General features: G+C 33.7%; 1 long non-coding RNA gene and 1 other non-coding gene across 2 annotated transcripts; both read left to right on the top strand.

Annotated features, from left to right (window-relative positions):
- Positions 1-484: 484 nt before the first annotated feature.
- LOC128295729 (small nucleolar RNA R71) lies at positions 485-592 on the top strand. The gene has a single exon (XR_008286288.1). It is a non-coding gene; the product is annotated as a small nucleolar RNA R71 (small nucleolar RNA).
- A 3,530-nt stretch (positions 593-4,122) lies between these two features.
- Positions 4,123-4,878, top strand: LOC128295512 (uncharacterized). The gene is made up of 2 exons (XR_008285990.1): positions 4,123-4,590; positions 4,683-4,878. It is a non-coding gene; the product is annotated as an uncharacterized LOC128295512 (long non-coding RNA).
- The last annotated feature ends 7,029 nt before the right edge of the window (positions 4,879-11,907 follow it).

The raw sequence follows: 11,907 nt of genomic DNA, 5'->3' as shown, positions 1-11,907 counted from the left end.
TGGCTTTTGATTTCCTTGACCTCCCCAGGAAAAATTTGGGTGGTTCCTCCAACCTGCATTATAAGTATTACTGTATGGGTTATTTTGAGATCTAAAGTTATTATTACCCATATAGTTGACTTGTTCATCTCCAGTTGTAGGATTGAAGGATTGATATTCTGTATGTACACCTCCTCCGCTTGAGTCACACCTCATTACTGGATGTACCTGCGTAGAACCAAGAAAACTATCAATCTTTTTATTGAGAAGTTCTACCTGATTAGAGAGCATGGTGACTGAATCAATGTTATAGACGTCGTTTGTTTTCGTTGGCTTTGTCCTCATAACTTGCCACTGATAGTTGTTCAGTGACATCTCCTCTATGAATTCATAGGCATCTTCCAATGTTTTATTGTTTATGGTTCCGCCAGCAGCTGCGTCAATCATTTGTCTTGTAGACGGATTCACACCATTGTAGAACATTTGAACTTGCAGCCAAAGCGGTAACCCATGGTAAGGGCACCTTGTCAATAAGTCATTGTATCTCTCTCATGCATCGTAAAGTGTTTCTAAATCCATCTACACAAAAGAAGAGATATCATTACGTAATGTAGCCGATTTAGCCGGCGGAAAATATTTTAATAAAAATTTCTCTGTCATTTTTTCCCAAGTAGTGAAAGACCCTCGTGGTAACGAGTTCAACCACTGTTCAGTGAAAAGGGAAATAACTGAAGACGAATGGCATCATCAGAAACGTCATTAATTTTGAATGTATTTCAAAATTCAAGAAAATTCGTCAAATGCGTGTTGGGATCCTCATCCTACAAACCATCAAACTGAACAAACTGCTGTATCATCTGAATTGTGTTAGGTTTTAGTTCGAAATTATTCGCAACAATAGTAGGTCTAACTATACTAGACTCAGTTCCTGTTAAAGAAGGTTTAGCATAATCATACATTAGTACATGGAGCAGGATTTTGATTATCTGCAATTACAGGAGGCAGCTGATCGCCTGGGTTTTCAGCCATCTATTCGGTTGGGGTTTGAGTATCGTCTTCTCGCTCGTTCTCCGTGTACGTAAACTACGCCTTATTTCTCTTTGATTTTTGCGAATTGTACGATCGATTTCTTTGTCAAAGAGTAATGGTCCTGACTGGTTTCTTCTAGTCATAAACTATAAAAAACCTGCCAATAGAGAGAAAAAGTAAATTAATAAACAATAAAATAAAATTGCAAAAAAAAATGGCTAACGTAATAAAAATTTAGTGTTCCTAATATTTCAGCTCCCCGGCAACGGCGCCAAAAAATTGTTCGCGTGATTCGTAACAAGTAATAAATATTTATAATGAAGATCAAACCTAGACTAACTATTATCACGACGAAAAGGCAAGCGCATCTATCGAACAATAGTATAGTAATGGCAAGACCGGGATATCGTATCCAAGGGAACCAAAAGTACTAGTAATAACTATCTTTTTTATTATCTAGCCTAAGGATAAAAAGGTTTGTTTATTAAACTAATTATTTAAACTAATTATTTAAACTAATTAACGGATTTAATTAAAGCAAAGAGAAAATTTGGAAAAAGACTTGAAAAAAAGCAATTGATAAAGACGACACCCAAGGAGGAATCCACCTAGATTTCACTTGTTATTTGACTTTGAACCAGACGATTTATTCACTTGACTTGTTCCGTAGAGATCCGTAAGTTAAGTTTTTATCCCTATTCAAGACTAATAACGTCTAATCCCTAGATTGAATAACCAAGACTTTTCTCTAACTAACACTCTAGGGTTGCATTAACTCGACCTATGGATTCCTTTATTAGGTTTCACCCTAATCCGAAAAAATCTCGTAACCCTATTTCTAGGCGTTCGATCAACTCCGCTTAATTATGCCAAATCTACTCTTAGGCAAGGTCTATTCCTCCTCTGCAAAAGCACATCAAGTCATGAATTAATACCCAGAATATTAACTCAAGCATTAAGAACACATAATTAAGAACAAATCAAGTATTTACCATACAGTTCAAATAATAATAACAAGATCCATCATAGGTTTTATCCCCCTTAGGTATCTAAGGGGTTTAGTTCATAATAAAATAAGAGTACATCTCAAAAGTATGAAAATAACAAAACATAAAGAAAACTCTAAAACCCTTGAAGGAATTCAGAGAGATATTCAGTCTTGGAGTAGCTCCGGCTTTTGAGATGAATCGTCTAGCTTCCTTCAAGTAATTCCCGGCGTGTGGTACTGTATTCCAGAAAAAGTTCTGGAAAGAGCGACCTCCTTCTAGGTCACACTTAGGGTGTTTATATAGGCTTTGGATTGGCTTTCTTCCTCCCTAAGTACCTTTTTTCCATGTAAAATACGACTCTTTGAAAAAGGGACACGCCCGTGTGCCACGGCCGTGTAACATGATTACCAAGCCGTGTTCGATCCGTTAAATTGCACACGGCCATATGGGCTCAATGACCAGGCTGTGTGAATCATGAAAACCTTGGTCGACACCCCTGAAGGCCACGGGCGTGTGAGATGCCTGTGTGGCAAGGCTTAGGGTGTGTCATCTTTTCGATTTGGTCCCTTTTTATCCCTTTTTAGCTTGTTTTTGCTCCTTTAGACTCTTGGTGCTTTCCTGAGTACAAAACATGAAATAACCGAATTAAAAGCACCAAAATCCACAAATTTAGTAATAAACATCCATAAATATGCTAAGTATTTGAGGTGTAGATATGTATAATTTGGCGTTTATCACCCGTCCACCTCTTTTTTCGCACGAAGCAAGAATAGCGTTGAAATCACCAATCGCTAACCACGGAGACCCATCCCTCGGCACAGTATATTTCAGAGCATCCCGTAACTGCTTCCACTTTTGACCATTAGGACTGTCGTAAACAAAAGTGACCAAAATCAGTTGTCGATAAAACTTACCAGAAATTCTAAGTAGAATAAATTAGGAATGGTTACCCAAGATATCAACAGAAATGGAGTCCTTCCAACCTATCTAAATACCCTCCGAGAAACCCACAGCCTCCACTCGATGCAAAAAATCAAAACCAAGCTTAGCAATAATAGAATCAGCTTTGGGCCCATTTACCCTCGTTTCTAAAATGTCCACCAAATTAGGCCTATGCTCTCTATTATATTCCCAAAAAATATGAGGGAATTTCAAACTGGCACAACCTTGACAATTCCAACAAAAAATAGTAAAATTCATATTAAATTTTTTATAAAAAAAAGTAAAAATTATCGCCAAATCATGCAGAAGAGGATCGAAAGTCACCAGTCTGTCCTTCAGCACAACCTCCAATCACATCCAATCCGGGCCCAACTTGCGAATTAACAAGATTAACCATAGAACTTATAGCATCTGACAATGGAATTCGAGCAATTCCAACATTTTTCAATCTACCTCATTTTTCCTTCAATGAACGATTGAGGCAGGCTCCACCACAATTGTTACTAACTTTAATCTCAAATCCATGCCCTCTGGAAACAGAAAAAAATTTATTAGCACTAACTAAAATATTTTTCTTGTTACCTTTATGCGTTTTATTCACAATAATGACAGCTGAATGATGTTTTGGATCTAAAAAATTTGCGTCTAATTTGACCACAGATTCATTGGATCCTTTGAATATGGGGTTATTAAGAACCAAATCTTTCTCCAAAAGACCTGAAGGACCCGAATATTCCTTCTCAATTTCCTGCTCAGATAAAATATTAGAAGAAAATCCACCTGCATACTGATTATTTAAAATAATATTTTTACCATTTGAAGTTATGTTATCCAAACCATTGAGGATTAACCCATTAGACATTAAAGGACCCTTCTGCTCAGCACGTTCCTCACTTGGTCCTCCAAGTAAGGCATTCGATAGCCCACAAGCTTGCGCCGCTCCCTCCTTTAAATTTTCTAATCCTGCAGACGGTGCAAAAGAAATAGAGTTAAAAAAATTATTCATTCGGTCCTTGTTCTTTTGAAATAAATCATTAGACTCCACACGCCTCTTTCCCATTGACTTGGCCCACTATATCCCTTAATCTGACTTGTTTCAGAATCCATCGGGCCACTTGACCTTGAGTCCAAAGCCGGCCTGATTAAAGCCGAATCCATTCTAGCTTCACAGTCTGCCACCTTTAAATGGCCCAAACCCCTTTGAATTAAATTACTATCTTCTTTAGAAATACCCCCATATCCGCTTGACTCCCTTCTTTCCCTTTCTCAAACCCCCCATCAGCTGCAGCAAGGCCACCGCCTGAGACCTCTCCCCTGATTAACGGCGAGAATTGAGATCCCAACGGGTCCTTTCCTATTTTTGCAGCCTCATTAACTCGAGAATCATGTGATCCCCATCCTCTCCGGCAACTTCATCAGATGCTACCACTGCGTCAGCCTCCGTTCTTTCCAAGACTGCCTCTGGCCTCTCTAAAACTGCGTCAACTCCCACCGACAGACACAGCTCTTTTACATGCCCATATTTCCCATAGTTAAGACCGTCGGAAGAGATTCGTATTCAACCCGTTGAACTTCCCCATCCACCAAGACCTTAGAGATGAGTGGTCGGTCGAGGTTGACGAACACGGCCAAACAGGAAAATCGCCCCCAGGTGCTATTGTTAGTTTGAAAGTCCAATTTTACAACTTTCCCGATTAAACTCCCAATAGCTTCAATGATTTGTCTTTTGTACATAAAACCCAGGAGTCCCGGTAGACAAATCCACGCCAACACCACACTAGGGTAAGGCTGTGCTGGATTGAACGATTTCGTCCAAGGTTATACAGTGAGGTATTGCCCAAAAATTATCCAAGGACCTTGAGTTAAGACTTTGTTATAATCCTTCATGTCCTGAAATTTAACAAAAAAATAACCATTAGTGATGTCCATTAGATGAAAAGATTTTGCAAGTTTCCAGAGATTTAGTTTACGGTTATAGCACGTTATAACCAATATTGCGCCCTAGCAACTTAAGAATAACCGTCGATTCCATTTCCTTAAACAATATATCTTTGATGCACTTCGAAAAAGCAATTGCTAAAATGCCATTAACCATTGGCATCCCCATCTAGAATTTCTAGATCACAGCAAGATTTCCATCGGAGGTGGTCACTTTTCCCCCCAAAAGTTTGTCTTTAAAAGACACCATCGGCTGTTGTTTAGAATCAACAACCATATTAGTCTCTTCATCAACAACTTCCATGAAACGTACTTTCTTGGTATTCCGATCACCAACATCACACGGATCTCAAGCCGAACCATTACCAGAATTTTGCATCTTATCTATCGCGTTCTAAATCTTTAAACTTTATTCAACAAAGGTGATGCCAAGGGCAACTAGTTTGGTGTCTTTTATTAATAAAAAATTCTTGATCTCTATTTTAATGTAAAATTAACTCTATAAATTATTGATAGTAGCAGAAAAGTCTTTCTTTTGAAGATTTTTAATTTTTAATAGTTTTGGAATTTAAAAAATTAAAATTTTAAAAACTAAAGTTCTTTTGCATTTCTATTTTTTTTAAAAAAAGAATTTTTATCAAAATTTTGAAATACTTTTACAGTTTTTTGAATTTTTACAGTTTAAAAGTTTGAAGAGATTTCATAATTTTGGAATTATACTCTTATTTATGTTTTCTTTTATTTCTTTTACAAAATTTAAATTATTTTAGACAAATATTATCATATTAGTGATGAAAAATTAATTATTAATTTACTTTAAATAAAAGAAAAGATAAGAATCAAATTGAAATTTAAATTTATTATCAAGGCTTATATATAAAAAAAACAAAACTAAACAATTAACAGCAAAACTTGAAGAGGAAACTATTTTACTCCTTCATTTAATGTTGTATAAGGGCTAATAATATTTTTGGTAAAAGATCAAATATAATCCAAAAATTGCTATACTTGGATTATATTTCGCCTCACTAAATCCAACCACATGTGTGTGGGATTAGTTGCAAGGGCAGATCACATAGAACTTCGATTGCGTAGTTATAATATTGTACGGACAAAAGAAATAATTGCACAGGCAGATGCACTTTCTACTTTGCATGTAGGCATCATTAGACCATGATTAATTATTGTAGGTAAAAAGTATAGGATTTTATTGGCTTCTACAAGTTTAAAAACAACAAAATAATAAACGGTAGTACAAATTGAATTCGTTCCACCGAGAATGAAGCATAAGAGCCAAAAAGCTTCGATCGCTGCACGTGAAAGGGATGGGTTAGGATAGTGAGCTAATTTGGGAAAATTGATGTCAAATCGAGGGAGGGCAACTGGGCAAGGGGCTAGCTATATTAATATGGGCTATATTTTGTTGACATTTGCCCAAAAAAGATCGAGATTGGATTACATTCCACCAACTTTGTGGTATGAGGTCCTTTCCATAGAATTTTCTTTTGTATTCTTTATTCATTTATCTTCTCTCTGCAATCTATATCAATCATCAGCACCACAATCTCACTAATCAACAAGATTGATATGATATTATTTATTTATATTTTTTGGTGCCATGCATATATCAAATCTTAGTTTTAGAAACAACACGACCATATGCAACCATAAGAAAATAATTAAAATAATCCATTAACATGTCAAAATATGTAAATTTTCAATTATACTGCAAATTTTAATCACTCCACTTCATTTATTTCTTTATTTCGTACGTGTGGAAGTTCAAAAAACAAATAAAAATATTAAATATGTGGTCGTAAGATTTTGATTCTGCATCTATGTTTGTAATCAAGCCAAAATAATATAGACTAAATTTTTGGAATTAAAAATAAGTTTGATTATTTGAAATAAAAATTTGTTTTCAATAATCAAAATATAAAATGCTTTAGGACTTTTTTCTCATAATAGAAAATGAGAAACAAAATAAATAATTCCTACACTTATACGGATTCGAACCAAAATTAGAGATTTGATATTTAAAAATAGTTGAAAGAAAATACTTTCTCCTTATATGAATTTGAATAAGTGTTAATTCATCAAATTTAAAAATCGTTGATTTAATTTTGAAAAAAAAAAAAAAGAAAAGAAAGAAAGAAAGAAAGAAGAAGAAGAAGCGAAAACAACTTTTCTTTTCTAATTTTCGCATACTTTTATTTTTAAAAATTATTTTAAAATTTTCTACAAACATTTTCTTTAGTTTTTCCTATTCATTTTGAAGAAATTAAACGAAAATTACTTTTTTTCTCTTAAACCAAATAGAGGCTAAATTTCAAATATCTAATAAGTATAGAGACTTAGAGCATAAATTTATTACATTTTAAAAGCCATTATAACATAAAAATAATAAAAATACGATAAAGATGCACATTATCAAGCTTACCGGTAGTTATATGTGTAGTTATAATAATAAGAAGAAGAAGAATAGTAATATTATTATTAATATTGATATTAATAATATATTAATAATAATATTATTGTTGTTATTATTATTCTTGTTACCATGTTGAAGTACATGTCTCATGTTGGAAAGCATATATGCAAATGATTTGAAGTTACTAAAAATCTTTAGTGAGGATCTTATCAAATCAAAAGTGGGATCAGGTTGAAGATTGTTCAAATATATTTTTTGAATGTATCTCACGTGTATATAGTAACAAAATAGTATAAATTTGATTGTATTCTACATATAATATAAAAATATTTGTTAATAAATCTATTGATATGACCTAGCTAGTAAAATCAACACAACATTAATCATGCTGATAATTTAGATAGCAAACTCATGCTACAAGTAGCTCAATATGATCATTACCTGTCTTTTGATCACCAATATCTGCGAAAAGGTTAAATTTTGGTGCAAGTATTTTATTTTTTAAAACCCTTTATTCACTATATTTGATGTTTTATATGCATCCATCGAATGAAACAAAACACTCTAATGTCCTTTTACATGTTTAATTCAAATTATCATCATATCATACCTAACATTTTGGCCCTTAATAGGGTTGTGACTATCTAGATTTTGATATCTCATATTATATATAAGACATCAATTTATACTAGTTTAAAATTACTTTATTTTATTTTTAATAATTTGATTAGTAAATTTAATCATATAATCATATTTTTCACGTATGTAAATTTCATTTCAATCGATAACTTATTAGAGTATTTAAGTCATAACTAGTCAATCGTGGTTTAGTTTACTATTGTAGTTATCTAATTAGTTATATATATTTGTTCATAGCAGTTTATTTGTTATAGAAGTTATCAAGTGTAAGCCTCAACTTTAAATACCTCAATGTATTTCCTATTTAATCATCTTGGAAATACAAAAGTAGTTTGTCCAAAAACATATTTTCTTTTCTTTTTTTTCTTACTTTCATTTATTCTCAATGATTTGTGGTTATCCCTTATGCAATCATGGTATTAGAGTTGGTGTTATTCTCTTCTTTTGCATTGGTTTATGTTGATATATGCATCGATGAGCAAAACTTAATACTAGTGCTTAAGTTTTCATATTCAAAAATAAAGTTGTTGCAATCTTAAAGTTTGTCAGATTCTATGTTCTCTCTCATTGGAAACACCATAGTTACATCAACCTCTGTTTCTACAAATGAATTGAGTAATATTGTTTCTCAAACCTCTACTTGTGCAAGTCAAATCGTCTCAAAAAAAAACTATACGCTTGGATGAAACTAATTATTTATTATGTCGTTAACAAGTTTATTTTGTTGTTGTAAGTCATTCTTCGCATAAATAAGTAGATGGATCTTTTCTTGTTGAAGAGTTTGTAACTAATGAAAATAGGGAAAATGGGAAAAATGAGAATGCAAAGTATGTTATCTTTAGGCAACAAGATAGTGATTTAACATCATGGCTTACTGCATCTATTAGCCCTACACTTTTAACTACTTTGATTCAATGTACTTCTTGAGAAATCTAGAATAAGTTAGAGCAAATGTTTTATTGTCCTCTCATACATGAGTAGTGCACATTCATTGCATGATTAAAGTTGTAAGGAAAAGAGAGCAATCCGTGTTAGAATACTTGGCTGAAGTATAATTGATTTATGACAATTTAAAAAGTTATGGACACCTCGTGTGTGAGACAATGCACATTTCAACCATACTGTCAGGACTCCTATCAGGGTATGAATTTGTTATTGTAATGATAATGTTAAGACAAAAACCCTATAATCTAGAAAAAGTGTGTAGAATGTTGCTCAACTCTAAGGCTCGTTAGAGAGATATGCTTAAAAAGGTGCTTATGTTGGTTAATATGGTAGTTCAACAAGTCTCACTTTAGCAACCAACCAACCAAGGGCAGAGTCAGTAGCCATCTTATGAGTTAACATTTCAAATGCCAACTAGACCTTCTAGGCCGTCTTGTCAATGTTTTAGAGGTAATGTTGTACATGTTTAAGTGGTTCAAGGGCGCAATGTAAAGTATATGGTCATATAGATCACATAGTTAACAAATTTTATTACCACTTCGATCAATCTTACTATGGAATTTAAAGATCCTTAGCGCAAATGTTTGCTAATCACTATGTTATAGACTTGAGGCTTTTATAACATTCATATAACTACAATGGGCTTGCAATTATCTCATTTGTCAGTTGATTTGAACTCGATCCTTGTTGCTGCCATTGCACCATTTCTTCAAGCCCATTTTATTGTGGCTACTTGGGAGATAGTTGATGACAATGCATGGTACATCGATTCAAGGGATACCAATCATCTTACAAACAACCCAACCTATTTGATAGGATCTTCTCCATATATCAATCTAGGTAAAATATTAATCGTAAATGTTTTTGCCAATTTCTAATGTTGGTTAGTCATTTTTGCTTACTAGATGTAGAGTTTTATCTCTTAGGAATTTGTTACGTGTTCATATTTCATATATTTTAGACATTTATACTTAGTATTTTGTTTGGTTTTTAAGTAAATTATTGTATTTTAGCTTACTTTGCATATTTAGTGTCTCATTTGCAGTTGTTTGGATTTTTCTTTAGTTATGTTTACTTTTTATAGGATTTTAATATTTTATGATTAATTGAATGTTTTCTAACTTGGATTAGGTCTATGAGAGCTTAAAGTTCAATTTTAAAGACCGTTGGAAACTAAAATGAGGAGTTAAAATCAATGGAACGGATCTTGGAACAAAAAACGAGTGACTTTGTCAAGTCAGGTAACTTGACCCCAAAACAGCTCCCCAGCGTGCGATGGGAAGGCCCTTCGTTAGTGCTCTAATGTGATCCTGACGCCTTAGTGCCCCAACCTAAACACACTACCTCAATCATGCACTCTAGCATCATAGTGCAAGCAACCCTATGCCGAGACTCCCACGCCCTGCACTAGCTTCAGTGCTTTGGTGTTTTTGTCTATGTTTTAACCGAGCTTTGGTGGTATTTTGGTTTTTAAGGAGTTTTACAGCCCCAAGCAAGCTCTTGTAACCTAATTTATGTAAATTTACTAAAAATAAATATGGTATTTTAAAAGGAGTTAGGAACCTTTTGTTGTTTTTCTAACATTATAGTTATTTTATAGTTATTGTGTTTTTCAACTCTTTGGCTTTCTAAGCTCCCTTTTCTAGTCAAAGTATTATCAAAGTTTGATTCAATAAATTTGTGAGACTTAATGTAATCTTAATTCGTTTTTGTTTCTTAGTTTTTGCACATCTTCTGCTTGAATTATTATAATTTTTCAAGTTTGTCGTGGCTCAATTGTGTATTCTTCTAAGCTCTATAAATCACAAGTTAGAGATGTGGTTTAAAGCCTCTACATTTTTGGAATGTAGTACTGAGCATCATGGCCACAATTTCTTATCACTATATGGAAATTTTTATACATTCGGGCATGTTTAATTTCATGAGACAAGTTTCCCTTATGCAAGTGCCTAGAGCCTGCACTCCTATTTGACCAATGGCGAATCTCACCCCTAAAATGGAAAATTTTCATTTAGGCCCCTTAAAATTTTAAATTTGTAATGGTAAAATTATATTTTGTCCCCCCAAAAAATAAAATTTTGATTTAATCCTTTAAGAAGTATAAAGATATAAAATATTAAAATGGTAAAATTGCATTTTTACTATCATAAAAATATACAATTTAATTTCAGCCCCCTTCAAAATTTCATGGCTTCACCTCGACATCAGACAACATTAATGTAACACCCCAAACCTGGCCCAGACGTTATGGCCGGATCCGACGTGTCACATTGAAGTTTTTAAGAAAACCCATGCCTTTTTCAACGTCCTTATTAGTGTTTTAAAAGATAGTCTTTGCTAAGTTAATAAAGTGAATGGAAGTCATGCACCGGTAGGTATCCAAAGCAGAGGAGGTGAGCCATGAAGGTCGCTAAGTACCAAGCTCTTGATTGGATCCAATCCTAGACATGCCCACAACCATTGCCACACTTTGGTGCTAGGTTAGGTTTTGAGAAAAACGAGTTGGAATTCATTTAAGTAGATATTTTTGATAAACCGATTAATTGTATCGTTGCGTTATTTTGAAAATAATTATCATTTTGGAAACGCGCCCTAGGTCTAACTCATATTGTTATCGAAAAATATAGGGTATAAAATAAAATAATCCCAGAAAAAAAAATTAAAATGGTCTTATTACAACCCAAAACCAAATAATAATATTAATAAGATAAAACTTATAAAGAAATAAATCGGCTACTTATTGCAATTAAAAGAAAGAAAGAAGCAAGAGTGTGGGTATCTCCGAGTCCTCATGCTCCAAACCATCTAAGCTTAGGGATTACCTTGCACAGTTAGAAGCGGGGTGAGTTTACGAAAACTCGATGTGTAATCCCCAACAACAAACAAACAATGAATAACACGATTGTCAAGACAATCGGGCCAAAGCCCTATTCAAGATGAAGATGATCGGGCCTTAGCCCTTCAACGATGAGCAGTATGGGCCTAAGCCTAATTCGATCTCGACATATCTTTGGT

This window comes from Gossypium arboreum, chromosome 7, assembly GCF_025698485.1.
Source record: "Gossypium arboreum isolate Shixiya-1 chromosome 7, ASM2569848v2, whole genome shotgun sequence".
Classification (NCBI taxonomy): Eukaryota; Viridiplantae; Streptophyta; class Magnoliopsida; order Malvales; family Malvaceae; genus Gossypium; species Gossypium arboreum.
The sequence above is the reverse complement of the archived record's forward strand: the minus strand, read 5'-3'. Positions and strand labels throughout refer to the sequence as shown.